Below are 14,732 nucleotides of genomic sequence, written 5' to 3'. Positions count from 1 at the left end.
GAACTTACTGGCCAGATTTCCAGGGGAGGCATGGTTTGCAGCTCAGTGCCTGGGAGTGGGGCTGGCGGTCCATGAAGAATTATGAACGAGTGGGACAAGACCTCTCTATATGCCTGAGGACTGACTGGTCCCAGCTAGACTGGGAGAGATCACAGAAGGTGTCCAAAGCCAAGACTGGAAGGAGCCTTGGCTCTGGCAGCTTTCATGGGGAGAAGAGGTCAGCAAGAGCTGGGAGATGATTTTTTTACTGAATATTAGCAGCCTGACTGCTGCTGACAAAGCAACTGCAAGACACAGCCCCCCCAAGGGAGTTTAAATATGCCTTCTAGGTTGGCAATTCTCTATAGCACTTGTGGGATGAAGCTTGGAGGATTCAGCACAGGAATTGTCATGTTTTACTTACCCTCCTCTTACAGGTTTTCCCTAAATTTACCCTACTGACCACTACTTGAGCGAGGCTATCTTGGGTGGCTTGACTTTGCTTCTCAGACTAGACTGAACCCTGAGCCCAGCCAGTCAGGGAGGATGGAGGGAAGGGATCTTGGCCTGCGGGGCAGGTTGGCAGGATTGCTATGGTTGCCTAAGAGAAGGCCATGCTTTAGAGAGGTCTCAAGAAAGCAATGTCTGACAGACCTGCAGCACCAGCCAGCTTAGCTTCCCTTTGGAGCTGGTGGGAATCTTAGTCAGAGCCAGGCAGCCCAGGAGATGGTAGCAGCTCTTTTCAGTGAGTGCAGCCCTCTTACTCTTTGCAAATTATCCTCGAGTGATTATACCTCTGCTTATTTTACAATGATTGTGCTAATGATTTTTGCAAGTGAATTTTAAACCAAGAGATGGCTAGCCTGATTATTGGCTGCTTTTTCTGCTGTCATTACATCCAATATCTGCTATTCAGAAAATGCTCTTTGCACTTGTGTTTACTCACCCAGATTATATGGTGGGGTTGGGCTCTTTTGCTGGAGAGTTCCCAAGCCACCAAAAGCTTTGGAGGTGGCAGCCCAAATGCTTCAAATGCAAATACTCAAGCCAATGTGTATTTGTCTGAATATCTGCCAAGTTCCCATTTTCTGTGAACACTCTAGTGAATCAAAATTCAGTTTCATGAATGTTTATGGACAACAACCAACAGAACAGTTCCAAATCCCACCCTTGCAAACAAATTCTGCTTCTCTTCTAAGGCACGTTCCCAAATTCATTTGGGTTTACTGGTCCATGTCTGGTTCTCGCCAAGCATGAAACATCCCCATCCTCTCTTCTTTTCTTGGTTCTTTTCTTGGTTCTTAATTCTGGAAAAGAGAGGGGTTGCTTGTGTCAGAGTGATGCTGAGAGGAATCCTTGCTCCCCTGTGCCTTAAGTACCCACTGCATATTTCTGTTTCTAACTCACACAATTAATGTTCTACAAAGAACATCTGTTGCTTTCAAGCTCATTTTTTGCTCCTTCAATGGAAATTGCTGCCTTGTGGCCTGCTCCCTGTCCAGACCAGCAGTGTACGAGGTGGGGAGATGGTCTATGATGTTTCCAAAGAAAGGACTGGATGACTTTGCCTACTGAGCCTGGTGTTTCCACTTGAACTACTGCAGTTCTTAGGTGTCCCTCAGTTAAGACTATGTAGGGCACTATAAAAATGCATATAAAAGGCTAGTTCCCAACTGTAATCCCAAACCTGATTTCCTCAAGAAACTTAAAAGCTTATGTACAAGCAATTGCCTAGACTTCAGAAGGGCAAGTCATGGGCCTAAAGACTGGTCTCTGGCTAACCCAGAATTAGAAAGAGCAGGTGACACATCCCAGCAGTGGCACCTGGTTCATGTGCACATGAGGGCATCTGCACCTACAAGGCTAGCGTGGCCAGGAGCAGTACCTGGTAACTCCTCACCTGCTCTGCAAGCAAACTGCTACAGTCTCTCATCTATTTTTTTTTTTAAAGTAGGTGTCACATCAGCAATGGGGCTTGAAGAGAGACCTGGAGGCCAACAGGGAACAGTGATAAACTGGCACCAGGTATGGAGTGGTCAGGAAGTTCCTTTGGACTAATGGAAGCCAGAGGCTTTGCTATAGCTCCCTATCAAAACTGCCATTTGCAAATAGCTGTTCTAATTTGACGATTTTGATTAATTTTGATGAATTTTGATGGTTGGATGAAATAAATCTGACCTGGTAACACTGTGTTACATTCAAGAAAGCCTTTTCCAGCCCGGGGCCTACATGACTGCTGCTAAGCAAGCCTGCCAGCACAGAGAGTGCTAAGCCTCCTAAACAGTCTAGCACATTTCAGTGTTGTACCTTTGCATTCTCTGGGATATGGAACAACCTCACTACCATGAGTCTCGCTTTCCCCAAGATTTGTCAAAAAGCTCTCTGAAATGCTGCGAGTCTTGAATGACAGGGCAAAGACTTAATCTCACTTCTGCGAGACTCAGCTGGGAGTAATTCCAGCAGAGATCCACTGCTGTGACGGGCGATAATTGTTTTCCTGTTCTGCACTACCTCCTCTGTGTGCTTGTGGGCCTGTCCAGTGCTGGCTGCACTCACTTAAATGTAGGATGGATTTTTGCAGGGAGGAGGGGCAGCACGGCATCTTCACTGGCTGTTTTCTATCCCAGACAAGAGTCTAAAGGAAAGAATTCTGAGACAAATGCAGTTTAACTCTCTTTTAACTTTATTAAGTGCTAAATAAAAGGTACTCGAGATCACAGAGCTCTCTGTTAGAGGATCAGGGAGTCTCTGTCAGTCTCCACAGCTTGTTCTCAAAAGGGACTCTCACCTACAGCATTGGCTCCAACTCAGAGCAGATGCATTTTTATCAGGATGCCTGCTTGTGGTCCTCCCTTTCAGCATTTAGACCCTCCTGGGTTTACCCAGCAGAAGGAATTTTTTCTCTCCATTCTCCCTCTCTTTAGCCTTGCTTGCTCTTCTGGCACCAACATCTTTTTCCTTTGTCTGATGTCCAAAATATCTTAGTAGGAGTCTTACTGTCTCTTCCATACTCCTCTAGTGCCTGCTTAGCCTGAAACATGATTTTTAAACAAAGTTCTTTGGAAAGATGCTAGTACAAGGATAGATGGGACCATGTACAACAGCCCAAGGAGGACTAGGCAAAGATTTAAGTTGGCATATTTTCTTTCCCATCCAGATGGTTTAAGGGCTTCTACAGATGAGCTGTGGTAGGTTTAACTGTGATGGCTTATGATGTGTGATTCTCTGCTCTGAGGGGGCGTGTGGGATTCATTAAAGAGTGTAGGTTTTGCTAATTCCCTTGGGACCGTGTGACATGGTTGAGGAACAGACAACCTTTCCCATCAGGTGACTGCTTCAGCAGTGGCAACCTGTGCAGTAAGAAGGACAGGAAAGAGGGGTGGGCATCTTTTTAGGCTCTGCTTGAGTAGGTACAAGTCAGAGCTGAAAGACTAGCAGTTCAGACAGCTGGCACTGCTCATACGAGGGGCTCTATCTTGTTGAGCTCCTGTAGTTTGATTACATTCATTTGTGTGCCCGTGCCTGCCACTTCTGCACTTCTCCTTGCAGCTGGATAGTGGCATGTACTATGTCTCACCAACAGCATGTGCTTCTTCTCAGGCTCACAAGCACGAGGAAGCTCAGTGGGGAGCTGGGTTCCCCCCCGCAGGTTGTCTTCCATCGTGAATAATAAAATGTATGAGAGTGCTGTGGTGCCCTCCAGCCCGTGTGGGCACCCAGAGAGCTGGTGCAAGTGTCCGTAGTCAGGATGAAGCAAATACTTCTCTAATGGGGGCAGGAGGATGAAGAAAATTCAGGTCACTGGTTGTGTTGTCTCTGCAGCGTCGAAAGCTGCTAAATATATTTTTATTTTTGTCACTAATTTAGGCATACCTAGCTCTGCATTCACACAACGAGAAGAGCTGTTAAGTGAGAAGGTGTCATTTTTTGCAGGTGATCTCTCAGCAGAATTATACTTTAATTCACTTGTGCTCCTTCCCCAGTGCCTCTGAAAATACTGCCACTAATGAGGAGGTGCTTGCAGAGTAGTCAGTTCCCTTGCACTTGCTTTCAGAGAGACTTCTCAGTGCTCCCAGTGGATGCAGATTGTCTTGAGCCATGGAAAGAAAGGAAAAGGAAAACGAAGATTCTAAGCAACCCCTTTTAGAGCCAAGAATAGGATTTACACATTAGATATCTGGTTTTTCACATTTGGCTCCTTTCTTTGGCTAGTGGCCAAGACCTGGCACTTCAAACAAAACATATACCTCTGCCTCTGCCTTCTCCCTCTCACCCCAAAAGCCTGAACCACAGCCAATAACGCATCTAACTGGGACACTGTGGTGTCCTCCAGGATGAGTTCTCCGGAGCCTGTTTGCTCTTAGCAAGGCTGAGCTGTCTCAAGCCTGGGCCTGTGCAATTGCTGCATGAGAAAGGGCTGACATCTGAGCGCAGCAAAGACACATGGACAGAGACCAATCCTGCCCCAGTGCATGGTGCACTGGACCTCTGCATCCTCTGTGAGACTATGGCCAGCTCTGGGTGCGGAGGAGAGGGAGACCACTGCCCAGCTGCAAATGCAGAGGGCAGTGGCACACAGCACCCTTAGCAGACCCCCTCATGTTCTGCTGAAGCTGGCCCTGCAGGCACTACTGCAGCAGCACTGCTGCAGTCCCTTGCAGCCTGCTCACCTGCAGCCTCCTCCTCACATGATGCAGCACCAGGCCCTGAGTCCCTGCTCCTTGACCTCCTTCCATGCCCTTGAAGCCTTTTTTTTCTCCCAGCGACCTGTATGGGCAGCATGTTTTTCCAGTGGCTGTGGAAACCTTCCCCCGCAACAGACACACATCCCCCTCGACATGCAGAGAGTTAATTTGACTGGACATGAGCTCAAAGCTCATTAAGGCCTCATCGATATGGGCAATGAGGAGCTGTGTGGGGTGAAGCACAGGGAGTGGGGGCCGTAGCAGGAGTGGCTCATAGCTCCCCGGGCACAGGAGCCTTTCAGTATGTGTCTCCCTGGGCTGGCAGCCCCTTGAGCAGCTCCACGCACCAGGAGGACCTTGACAGGCGCTGGGAGGTAGGTGTGTCCGCTGGGAGCGAGTGGGTCCTGGTGGCAGCGGTGGCCTGCCACGGAGACCTGAGTGCTGGGGTGGTAGCTGGAAAAGGGAGCATTTTAATGAGGAGGGAGGAGGAGCTGCCTGCCCCCGTGAGCAGGTCTGGGACAGACCAAGGAAGGGCCCACTGCTAAGAGGTCCTGTGCACTGCTCCATCCTTGTTGAACTGGGTGTAGGACTTAGCACCTCAGAGGACAAGGAAGAAAGGAGGATGATTTTTTGCTTCTCAGTGGGTGCTGTAGAAGTGAACAACCAAGTGGGCAGACTCACTGGCCTGGTGGTCAGTTTGGGCAGCTTGAAGCAGGCATGCTGACCAGTGTTGGAGTCCAGCCTGAATTTACCCTCAGCCGCGCCACTGCTATGCCTTAATTTCTTCTGCTGTCTGCCATTATGACTGCAATTTCAGTTGTCCTCTTGGCTAAGAGAGATGCCAGTCACCTGGGAAGGCAGCATCCATCCTGGATGATACTGCTGTGCAGAGCAAGCTGGACGCCCCTTGGTGTAAAATGGGACGCTGCAGCCATCAACCTCTGCTTCAAAATGCCCCTCACACTAAGCAGTAGCCTGAGCCTATAGACCCTATACCACTGACAAACATGTGGTTAAGACATAGGGAAGAGCCTGGGCAGCAGGAGTGCGGCTGGACCGACAGGCAAAAGGATACGAGGGGATGCAAGAGAAGTCTAAATTTCTTATTGAGTGGTGCAGGCTTTTCCCCAACTCTGTTTCAGCTGTAGCAGTCCTGCTAAGGTTTTTGTCACTTCCTGGTCTGTCAAAAAGCCTCTGAGGTGCTCAGGACCCATCCCTGGGTTTGTTCTGTCAGAGGGGCTCAAGGTGGCTCAAAGTCCAAAGGGCACAATCCACCACACTGTGCATAGTGCACCAAGGGTGGCTGAGGAGGGCCCTGCTCCCTGCCCTCCTGTGCGCAGCAGCCACTTCTGCTCCCTGCAGGAAGCCAACATTGGCAAGCAGGGTGAGGGAGAGGAGAGAGGCTCTGTAGCAGCACCCACAAAGGGTAGTGAGGCACCTAAATGTGGAAATCTTGCTGGTCACAGTCCTTGCTGTGATTCTGCTCATGTCTGGCGGAGCTCTCAAGCATGTTTTAATTTCAGTGCTCCTCTTTCTCTTTTCCACCATCCCCTTCCAAAAGACATTCTGCTGCAGTTCTGGATTGTGTGGCGGGGACAACAAGAATCAGACCTAAGACATTTAGTTGCAAATGCATTTTCTTCTTGGGCAGCTTAATGGCTAGAAGGAACTAATGACTGAGTTCTTGTACTTAGGACAGACCTCTCCATGGTGCTGGGTCCCGCTCGTTGGGGAAACGGCATCCCAGGCTGCAGGTGACAGCCGTATCGATAGGGTCCATGAGCGGGGCATTGCAGTCCTCCTCTGTGGAGCCCAGTGATGCTCACAGAGGAGGAGCGGTGTCAGGCCCTGAAGGATCAGGGTCCTGCTAACTCCTGTTGCAGCCCCTCTATGTGAGCTTGGGCAGCTCAATGCCAAGTCGCTGCAGCTCAGTTCTCCAGCTGAGACATGGAGACAACAGCATTTCTGTCACATGCCTTGTGTACTGATATCACAAACCCTGGGGGAAGAGCTAGTCCTTTGCTGCCGCTGTATAGCACTTATCGCAATATCGGTAGGGGGAGGAGAAGGAAGCTCAAGGTGCTAAAGGAGCAGAAAAGATAATACCCAGTTAGCTGCAGGCTGATCCTAGACAGCGGGCGAAGTTGTCCTTACTAAATAATAAGCACATTTCCTGGAATATTTCCAGGGAAATCTCAGCTAAGGGGCTGCCGGCTAACAATGCTCATGCATGGCTCCTGCTGGCTCTGGCATATTGTATTTTCCACCCCCAAGAAAGCACATGAACAAATAGAGCCTCACAGCACCCTCAGAACGCTGGGGTGTCATTATCTCTCCATTTTCATGCAGAAAGAGAACAAAGTTGAGCGTCTGAAAGTGGGACACATTTCCTTTCTGCCTTGTCTGTGCTATGGCAGGAAAACATTGCTGTCCTCTTTGCCATGAAGCTCTGGTCTTTCTTGGAGCTGAATATATGTGCTTGAATGACATCTTTTCCTTTGCAAGACCAATTTTGCCCAGATCTCTGTTCCGTGACTTCATTAAAAACAAACAAACAAACAAACAAAAAAAAAGCAAATAACCACTGAAATGTCTCTGGAGATGCATCAAATCCAGCTCTACATATATATAACTACTACTTCTCCCTCCCTCATAGCACAGCCGTGCCTTATGCACAGCACTTCTGACTCCCTGCCAGACAGGGAAACTTGCCTCTGCAAATGCCGGGTCCTGCCAAGGCTGCTGCTGAAGCCCAGTGTTTAGGCTAAAAATTTCAGCTCAGGGGCCCAGTATTGGCTAAGGTAAAGGCCAGTGGGAGCTGTAAATCACACTGCACCATATATAGCTGAATTGCTACCCTGCAGCTTCTTTGCAGGGAAGAACTGAGGAATCACTGGGGATCAGCAAGGCTGTTGGCCCAGACGGTGGTGGTAATGACTGAGCAAGATGCTTGGCTGCAATAAGAATAGAACAGAGGATATAAGGCAAGTGAAAAAATTGAGTGTCACAGCTCAGCTGAAATTGCACTCGGTGTTCATTTTTAGACGCTCCTGTCCTGGTGCTGTTCTCACTGAAGTCACTGAAAGTTTTTTCCATTAGCCTCCCTGGAGAATGATTGTCCCTTACCAAGGAATAAGACAGGCAGAGGAGACCAATAAAAATTATTCCTGGGCTGTGCAAAAAAAACGTGGAAGAAATATGGGCAAAACAGTAGTTTCTGTCCTAGAGGAGGAATAGCAAGTTGGTTTTTTTCTCAGCGGAACTAAAGATATCTATTTTTCTCTTCATAATATCCTTTGTCACGCCATCTCTCATTACCTGTCCCTTATGACAGCATCCACTTCCTCTCTCATTCCCCCCAAATCCCTCCAACCACCTCACCCTCACCATGCCTGTCCCCCATGTCTCCGAGCTGCCCTCTCGGGATATGCCTGCTTCCTAGCTAGCCCTGTGCTGACTCACCAGCTCGCACATGATGCACAGAGGGGTCTGCTGGGCTCATCTCGCAGCCTTTTCAGGGTAGCACACTTATTTGAGTCTCTCTCCTCTCTCCAGCTCCTCATTCTCAAGATACTTCATGTCTTTGAGACCTGTGCTCATTTCTCAAATATGGTTGGAACTGGCCAGCGAGCTCAAAGAGTTCCTGGGGTTGGGAATAGACAGATGGATAGACACTTTGGATAAGAAAAACAGGCTAAGAATGGCTGGATTGCTTCAGGAGGGGCAAGAGAATAAAGTAGTGAAAGTGTGTAAACTTCTGGTATGGTGAAACTGGCATCCCAGTGTGTCAGCTTGCACTATACATGAAAAGGGAAATGCTTCTTAATTTAATCAGCACATTTTAAATGGGCAGAAACAGGCCTTTAATCTTTTTAATGCGGTAGTTTCACTGGGAAGGATGGAGACAGGAATGCCTTTAAGCCGCTTGTCTGTCTTTTCCAATCTTGAAGCTAGCAGGGGATCAATTTGTTGCTTACGGTTTTCTTGGAGGTTGGTGTGACCTGTGGCCTGGTGCTGGGCTGTGTGCTGGTCTAGCTGGCTGGGTAGGATTGGGTAGTCTGCAAGAGCTGAGGAAGGGCTCTGCCCACTCTCCGGTCTCTGGGAAACCCTTCCTACGCCCACCCAGAGCTGCTCTGGGCCTTTTCTGTGCAAGGCTTTTGGAGATTAGAGTTTCATCAAGGCCAAGATCTTTGGCAGATGCATGCTGCTCATCTTTGGCATTCACAGCTGTGAGATGATCTTTAAATAAGGGCATTAAAATAGTTTAATGCTTCTAAGGAAAAGCACAGAGGCTACATTATTTGTGTCATTCAGCTACAGATTAAAAAAAAAAAAGAAAAAAAAAGAAACAGACACAAAAACCCCTGCTTTCCGCAGAAGCGTGAAGCAGAACCAGCCACTCGAGGCGGGAGTAGTAGTGGTAGGTGAACCAAGGTCTTCTGTAGTATTTTACTTCACTTCCAGATATAGTAGTTAAGTTTCCAAACAGCTCTCTCAAGTTGGAGAGAACCGTTAGTTCTGCTCATGCATGAGAGAGCAGGGCCTGACCTGCATTGCAGCTGCTTCCAGTTGCATTTTCCAAGTTTCAGAGAGATTTACCTTCCTCCTGCTGTGATGGAGAGCAGGATTTTCCCCTGTAGGAAGAAGAGCCAGAGGAGATTTAAATGGGCCTCCAAAGCCACAGAGGAGATTGCAATAGCTGACCCAATTCTTTCTGTTTACATAATGCAAGAATTAAGGTGTCAGTTGACAAAGTTACCAGGCAGTAGACTGGAGCCAGAAACAAAAGCTCAGAGGTTTTCCCCTCTGTTTTCCCTGAGCCATGAGTCTCTCCCAGGTGCTGCAGGGTGACGTTCCTAGCTGAGGGCTGCAGCAGCAGTAAGTCTCACAGCCAGGGGTTTTCCAGTGGGCTCTAGACGTATTCTGGCCTCACTTCAACATCCCACTTGCCTAAGGAGCTATAAAACACTGCCCATCTCTGCGTCATGCTCCTCCCTCCTTAGTTGGAGAGCGTTTTGGTGTGGTGTCAGCCAGAGCTAACCTGCAGCAGTATCTGGAGAGATTCAGGTCATACAGAGCTGCTGGCAGAGGAGGGAAGCTGGACAACAGCCAAGGGTCAAATGTGGACCTCATCAACCCAAATGCCATGCAGGATGGTGGAAAAGGAGGGTGGAGGTGAAGGGCAACCCAGCAGCTGCATCTCATATTAAAGGCAGCTTATTTTCCTCTCATGTGCTTTATTAGTAATAATTTCTCTTGTAACCAAGCAGTCAGATTGCTTCAGGGGAAAGACAGATTAAAGACTGGGCAGCTGTAGGTCTCAGCTTCTCCCTCAGTATATGGAGTGCTTTGCAAAATGCAAGATCTGTCTGTTTGACTCAGCTGAGTATGGAGACCCTGCTTAGGGCAGCAGCCCACGCTGCTCCTAGGAGTCCCAACAAGGAGGAGGCTCCGTCCCTGCCACTGCTGTTGTTGGGAGGAGGATGAATAGCATCAGGCCCTGTCCTCAGCCCTGCTGCCATGCATGGGGTGAGGAGCTGTCACAGTCCTCCTTGGGTACCTTCTGCAGGAGGCATCCTGGCACACTGAGAGTCCTCCTTGCTGCAAATGTTCAGCTGGCAGCTTGTGAGATTGGGGAGGGAGTTTTCCCTGTGATGTGGTCTGGCTTCTGGGTGTGTTTTTAACCTTCCTCAGAAGCATCAGGCATTGCCCAGGTCGGGAGATGGGATACTGGGCAGACGGGGGGGGGGGGGGGGGGGGTATTTTGGAGAGCACAGTCAGATGCCTCCTGTATGTGTCTTGCCTGTACACTCAGGGACAGGTCTGGGTCTGGAGGGGGCTTTTCCCCAGACATTTTGAAGTTTCTGGATGTCCTCTGAATCATGGTATCAGAGTTCCCTCTTCTTTCTGTCAAATGTGTTTTATGGATGATAGGGAACCCACAGGTTCAAAGAAATTCCTTAAAAAATGTATGGTCAAGGTTTTTCAGATTTACACCCTCCTGCCCCCCCCCCCCCCCCCCCAATTCAGTATTGTTTTTTCTTGTTCTAAAGAAAGCAAATATTTTCTATAGAAAAGACATTTGTTCAAAAACATCATCATCCTGGTAAAAGTCTTGCCAGAAATGCTTTGGCCAGATCTAGCTGCACGTTCACTGCGCTACTTCTTCACAATTATTCAGCCACAGGCTAGTGTTTGGCTTCATCTTCTTTCTCTCATGTGAGACATAGCAAAACACTCAGATGACCCACATTGGATCTCTGGTGCACGCCACCGCCTTTTGAAGGCTCTGCTTGCCCTGAGAACGGCTCAGCAATGTCAAGGATTTCACAGGCGCAGGAAGCTCAAACATATGCTGCTTCTGCCACGAGCAGAAAATCAGCATAGAGTCTGTTGTGGCCTGATCAGCTGGTCACAGCTCTAAACAAGAAGCAAAAGCCTTGGGGCTACTTGGCTGTCATTAAAATGGTGTGGATGGAAGGAAAAGTCTAATTGACTGAACAACAGCCTGCACCATGTAATTAAACTAATTGTGGCTGTACCTGCATGGGTCAGAAGTGATTTGTGTGGTTGTTAGAGCACTGACAAATAAAAGGTGCAGAGGTGTGAAAGTATTTTTTACATGCATTTCCACATGTAATTTTGCTGTTTCGTTTCAGGCAATTTTACGCCCTTGAAATTTTGGTTTCTGTCAAATTTGAGGAGACTGTTAATATTTCACACTAAAGCAGGGGAAAGCAAAAAGGTCACTGTTGTTAACAGTTTCAGTCTGCAGCATCTCAAGTGGAGACAATACATTTTCAGGGCTATTTTCTTATTTTAAGTGATGTTCCTCAAAAAAGGAGGGAAAGAATTTTTTTTTCCAGACTCTGTTTCAGCCCAGTTCTGCATCGACAGGGAACTGTGGAATTATTTTTAATTAACAGCAGAAGTTAAACAGCAGAAGATTAGGCCTTCTAAATGACTCCTTGAAACTCAAGTCACTGTTTTACTGCCACAGATTTATGTCCCTAGCTTTTGGCAATTACTTTGAAAATCTTAGCTTAAGTTTATGATGTATTTAGAAGAAATTGCAATCAGAAACCTCCTGCAGTGTCATGTTTAAACTCTTTGACCTTGTCTTCAGGACCTTGCAAAGCACAGCCCACCTCCAGCTTGTAACTCTGCTCTTATTGATTATCATTTTTAGTCCTTTGGGCTTTTTACTGTGCCCACAGTGCTGTGTGCTTTCCAGAACAAATAATGTGACATGACAGAGAGCTGTTGAACAGACCCTGCTTTCTCTAGGCTGTCAGCACCGAGCAGAGCCCCGCATTTGTACTGAAGGAGACTCATGTGGCTAGGCAGAAGGCTGTTGCATTTTGTCCCAGTAGGACCACTTGTCTGGTGTCTATGTTCATTTCTAAATATGAGAGTCACACACCAAGCCTGGGAGCAGCCAAAGCCTGTTCTTTTTACTGGTATTTTTCATGTGTGTCCAGCGAATGGGCAGGACCCCAGTCAGTCTGGGGGATGTGTGTGGGCCCTGCTGCCATGGCCGTTCAGCAGCTCTCAGGGATGCTGAGCCCTGAGGTGCTCCCTGGAGGGCAGGACCCTGGGAGCAGCCCCGTCTGACTGCTCTTCACGGCATCTTCTGTTGCAGTCAAGGTTGGATTTTAAGTTGTCTGCTCTTGGGTGCTGGTACTTGGTGAGCAACACCTGGAAGAAGATGCGTAAGAAATGGTGAGATGGTGGTCTTCCACAGCCTGGCAGCTTTTCACCTCTTTCTCAAAGTGGGTCACATTTCCTGTCCCTCTGCCCCTCACAGAGCATCACCCTGCTCTTCAGTGGAAAGGGAAGGGCAAAAGAGGAGATGCCCAGGGCTAAATGTCTCTTTGATTCTCACAGTCCTTGGTCACAGGGAAAAAGTCCACCTAATGGTACTAAACCCCAAAATGCAGGTGCAATCTCTAGCTCAGGGGGCTGGGCACGCTAAGAGAAACACCACTTGTTGTGTTACTATATTTCTTGCCTAACGCTCTGCCACTGTCAGGGACAGGACTGATGGTAGCATGAACCTTCAGTGGGTCCATTTCACTGTTTTTCTGTTATGTCTCTTGGCTGTGGAGAAATTTCTGTAAACCTAGTTAGTGTTTGGCACTGGAATAGAGTTTAATCTTCCAGAGCTGGAGATAAAGGAAAGACCTGCTTCTTGGGTAAGAAGAAACCACCAGTATGGTCTGCTGCTCCTCTGTCCTCCGAACATCAAGTGCCTGAATTATGGACAATGACCGTTTTATTACAACATTGCTCGAGAACTGTGAAGGCAAGAAAGAAAGAGCACAAGAAAAGCTGGATTTTTTTTTCTATTGAAGATAGCAACTTGCCTACTGTTTTTTTGCCTCAGAAAAAAATGAGTCAAAATGGCTTCTGCTGAGCCTAATTTGTCTCCAGGCATAGCTAATTATCCTGACTTAGCCCAGCTCTGAATTCTTCCCAGGGGTTTTGGTGCTATTTCTTCTGTTTTGATTTATAAATTATCTTTATTTTACTTTCCTCCTACACATTCAGTACAATCTTTTTCCTGTGTGCTTTACTGAAGAGCCAGGAATTGGTGCGACAGTGCTATCAGAGTGCAGGACGGAACAAGGATCCATTAATTAAAGCCTTTGTTTGGGGCGTCCAGAAATGCTTCCTGGCACCTGTGTGGTGGGCTATTTGGAACTGGCTCTTCTCGCCAGGGGGGCCTTTGCGTGCTGTCACTTCTGGGTTTACCTGTAACCATCCTTCAGCTATAAAGGAGTAGTGTGGCTGTTACAGCCTTTATCATCAAGAAGTTTTGTGGCTTCTCCACTGGCATATCAGAATAAATTACAGTTATTTTCTGGTTCAGCCATTCTCTTTACAATTGATACAGTTTCTCTAATCTCAACGAGGTTCTCAATTCTACTGAGGAAGAAAATCCATCTGTTGTAAATTATGGAGTGTCAGCTGTAGTAAGAATCAACTCATTCAGCCTGAGCTTAGGAGATCCAGCTCTGTTCAGAACACTTTAGAGAAGTTAGTTAATGAATACTTGCAAGCTCCTCATGGGACAAATAGGTACCATTTGCTTATGAGATGAGACTGACAAGAGTGAGTAACTCAAGTAAGTCCAGCTTTAACCGCTTGAGTATGCTACCTCTTCATAGCATTGTTTTGTTTCCTGATATCCGCTTCATATGCATCCATATCAGAATGTTTTCATCAACAAGCTTTTCTGGAAGACTGTAATTCTGGTCACAATTATAGCTCTGGAAGGAGGCTTAAATTCACCATTGTGTAAAATGAGCCGAGAACCAGGTGAGATCAAAGGCCATTCTAGCCCCAAATCCTGTCTTCCGCACTGGCAAAAGACAGGTAGTGAGGGAAGAGAATAAAACCAGGAAACGTACAGAGTGAGACTTCCCTAGAATATTCCCTCAAGCCCCAACAACTTGCAGCTCACAGATTTCCTAAAGTAAGGATACCTCCTAAGGGTAGCCCCTGATGTATTTTTTTTTCCATTATTTTTCCCATTACATTCCTTTCAAAGCCATGTAAACTCTCAGGATCCACAGTGTTCAGGAGTGGGGAGCTTCACTGTATACCTATGTATTATGTGGAATATCACCTTTTGCTCTTTTTGTGCCTGCCATCTGCTATCTTGAGTTAGTTCCCTGTAGTTCTTGTGTTACAAACAGTGAACACATTTTCTATGACATTTAGAGACCTCTGTCAGTCATCTCTTCTACAGGACAATGAATCTAAGTTTTAGTCATTCCTCATATAGAAGTAGTTCCACACTTCTGTGCATCCTTTTAGCTCTCCTCTGTGCCTTTTCTAGCTTTCCAATAACTTTTGTGAAGGGAAGGGAGAATTACACATAATTTTTGAGATGTGAGTGCAATATGGTTTTATACACTGGTATGGGAATGCAGTCTGTTATCTCTTTCTTTCTGGATTGTTTTGGTGCACTGGTTACATACTTCTTAGGGCCTCAAGTCAATGGAAAAATGCCTTTTATTTTGAGTCAGATTCTTCTGCTTAATCCTCAGGACTTTGATCCTG

This window comes from Dromaius novaehollandiae, chromosome 1 (assembly GCF_036370855.1).
Source record: "Dromaius novaehollandiae isolate bDroNov1 chromosome 1, bDroNov1.hap1, whole genome shotgun sequence".
Taxonomy (NCBI): domain Eukaryota; kingdom Metazoa; phylum Chordata; class Aves; order Casuariiformes; family Dromaiidae; genus Dromaius; species Dromaius novaehollandiae.
The sequence above is the reverse complement of the archived record's forward strand: the minus strand, read 5'-3'. Positions refer to the sequence as shown.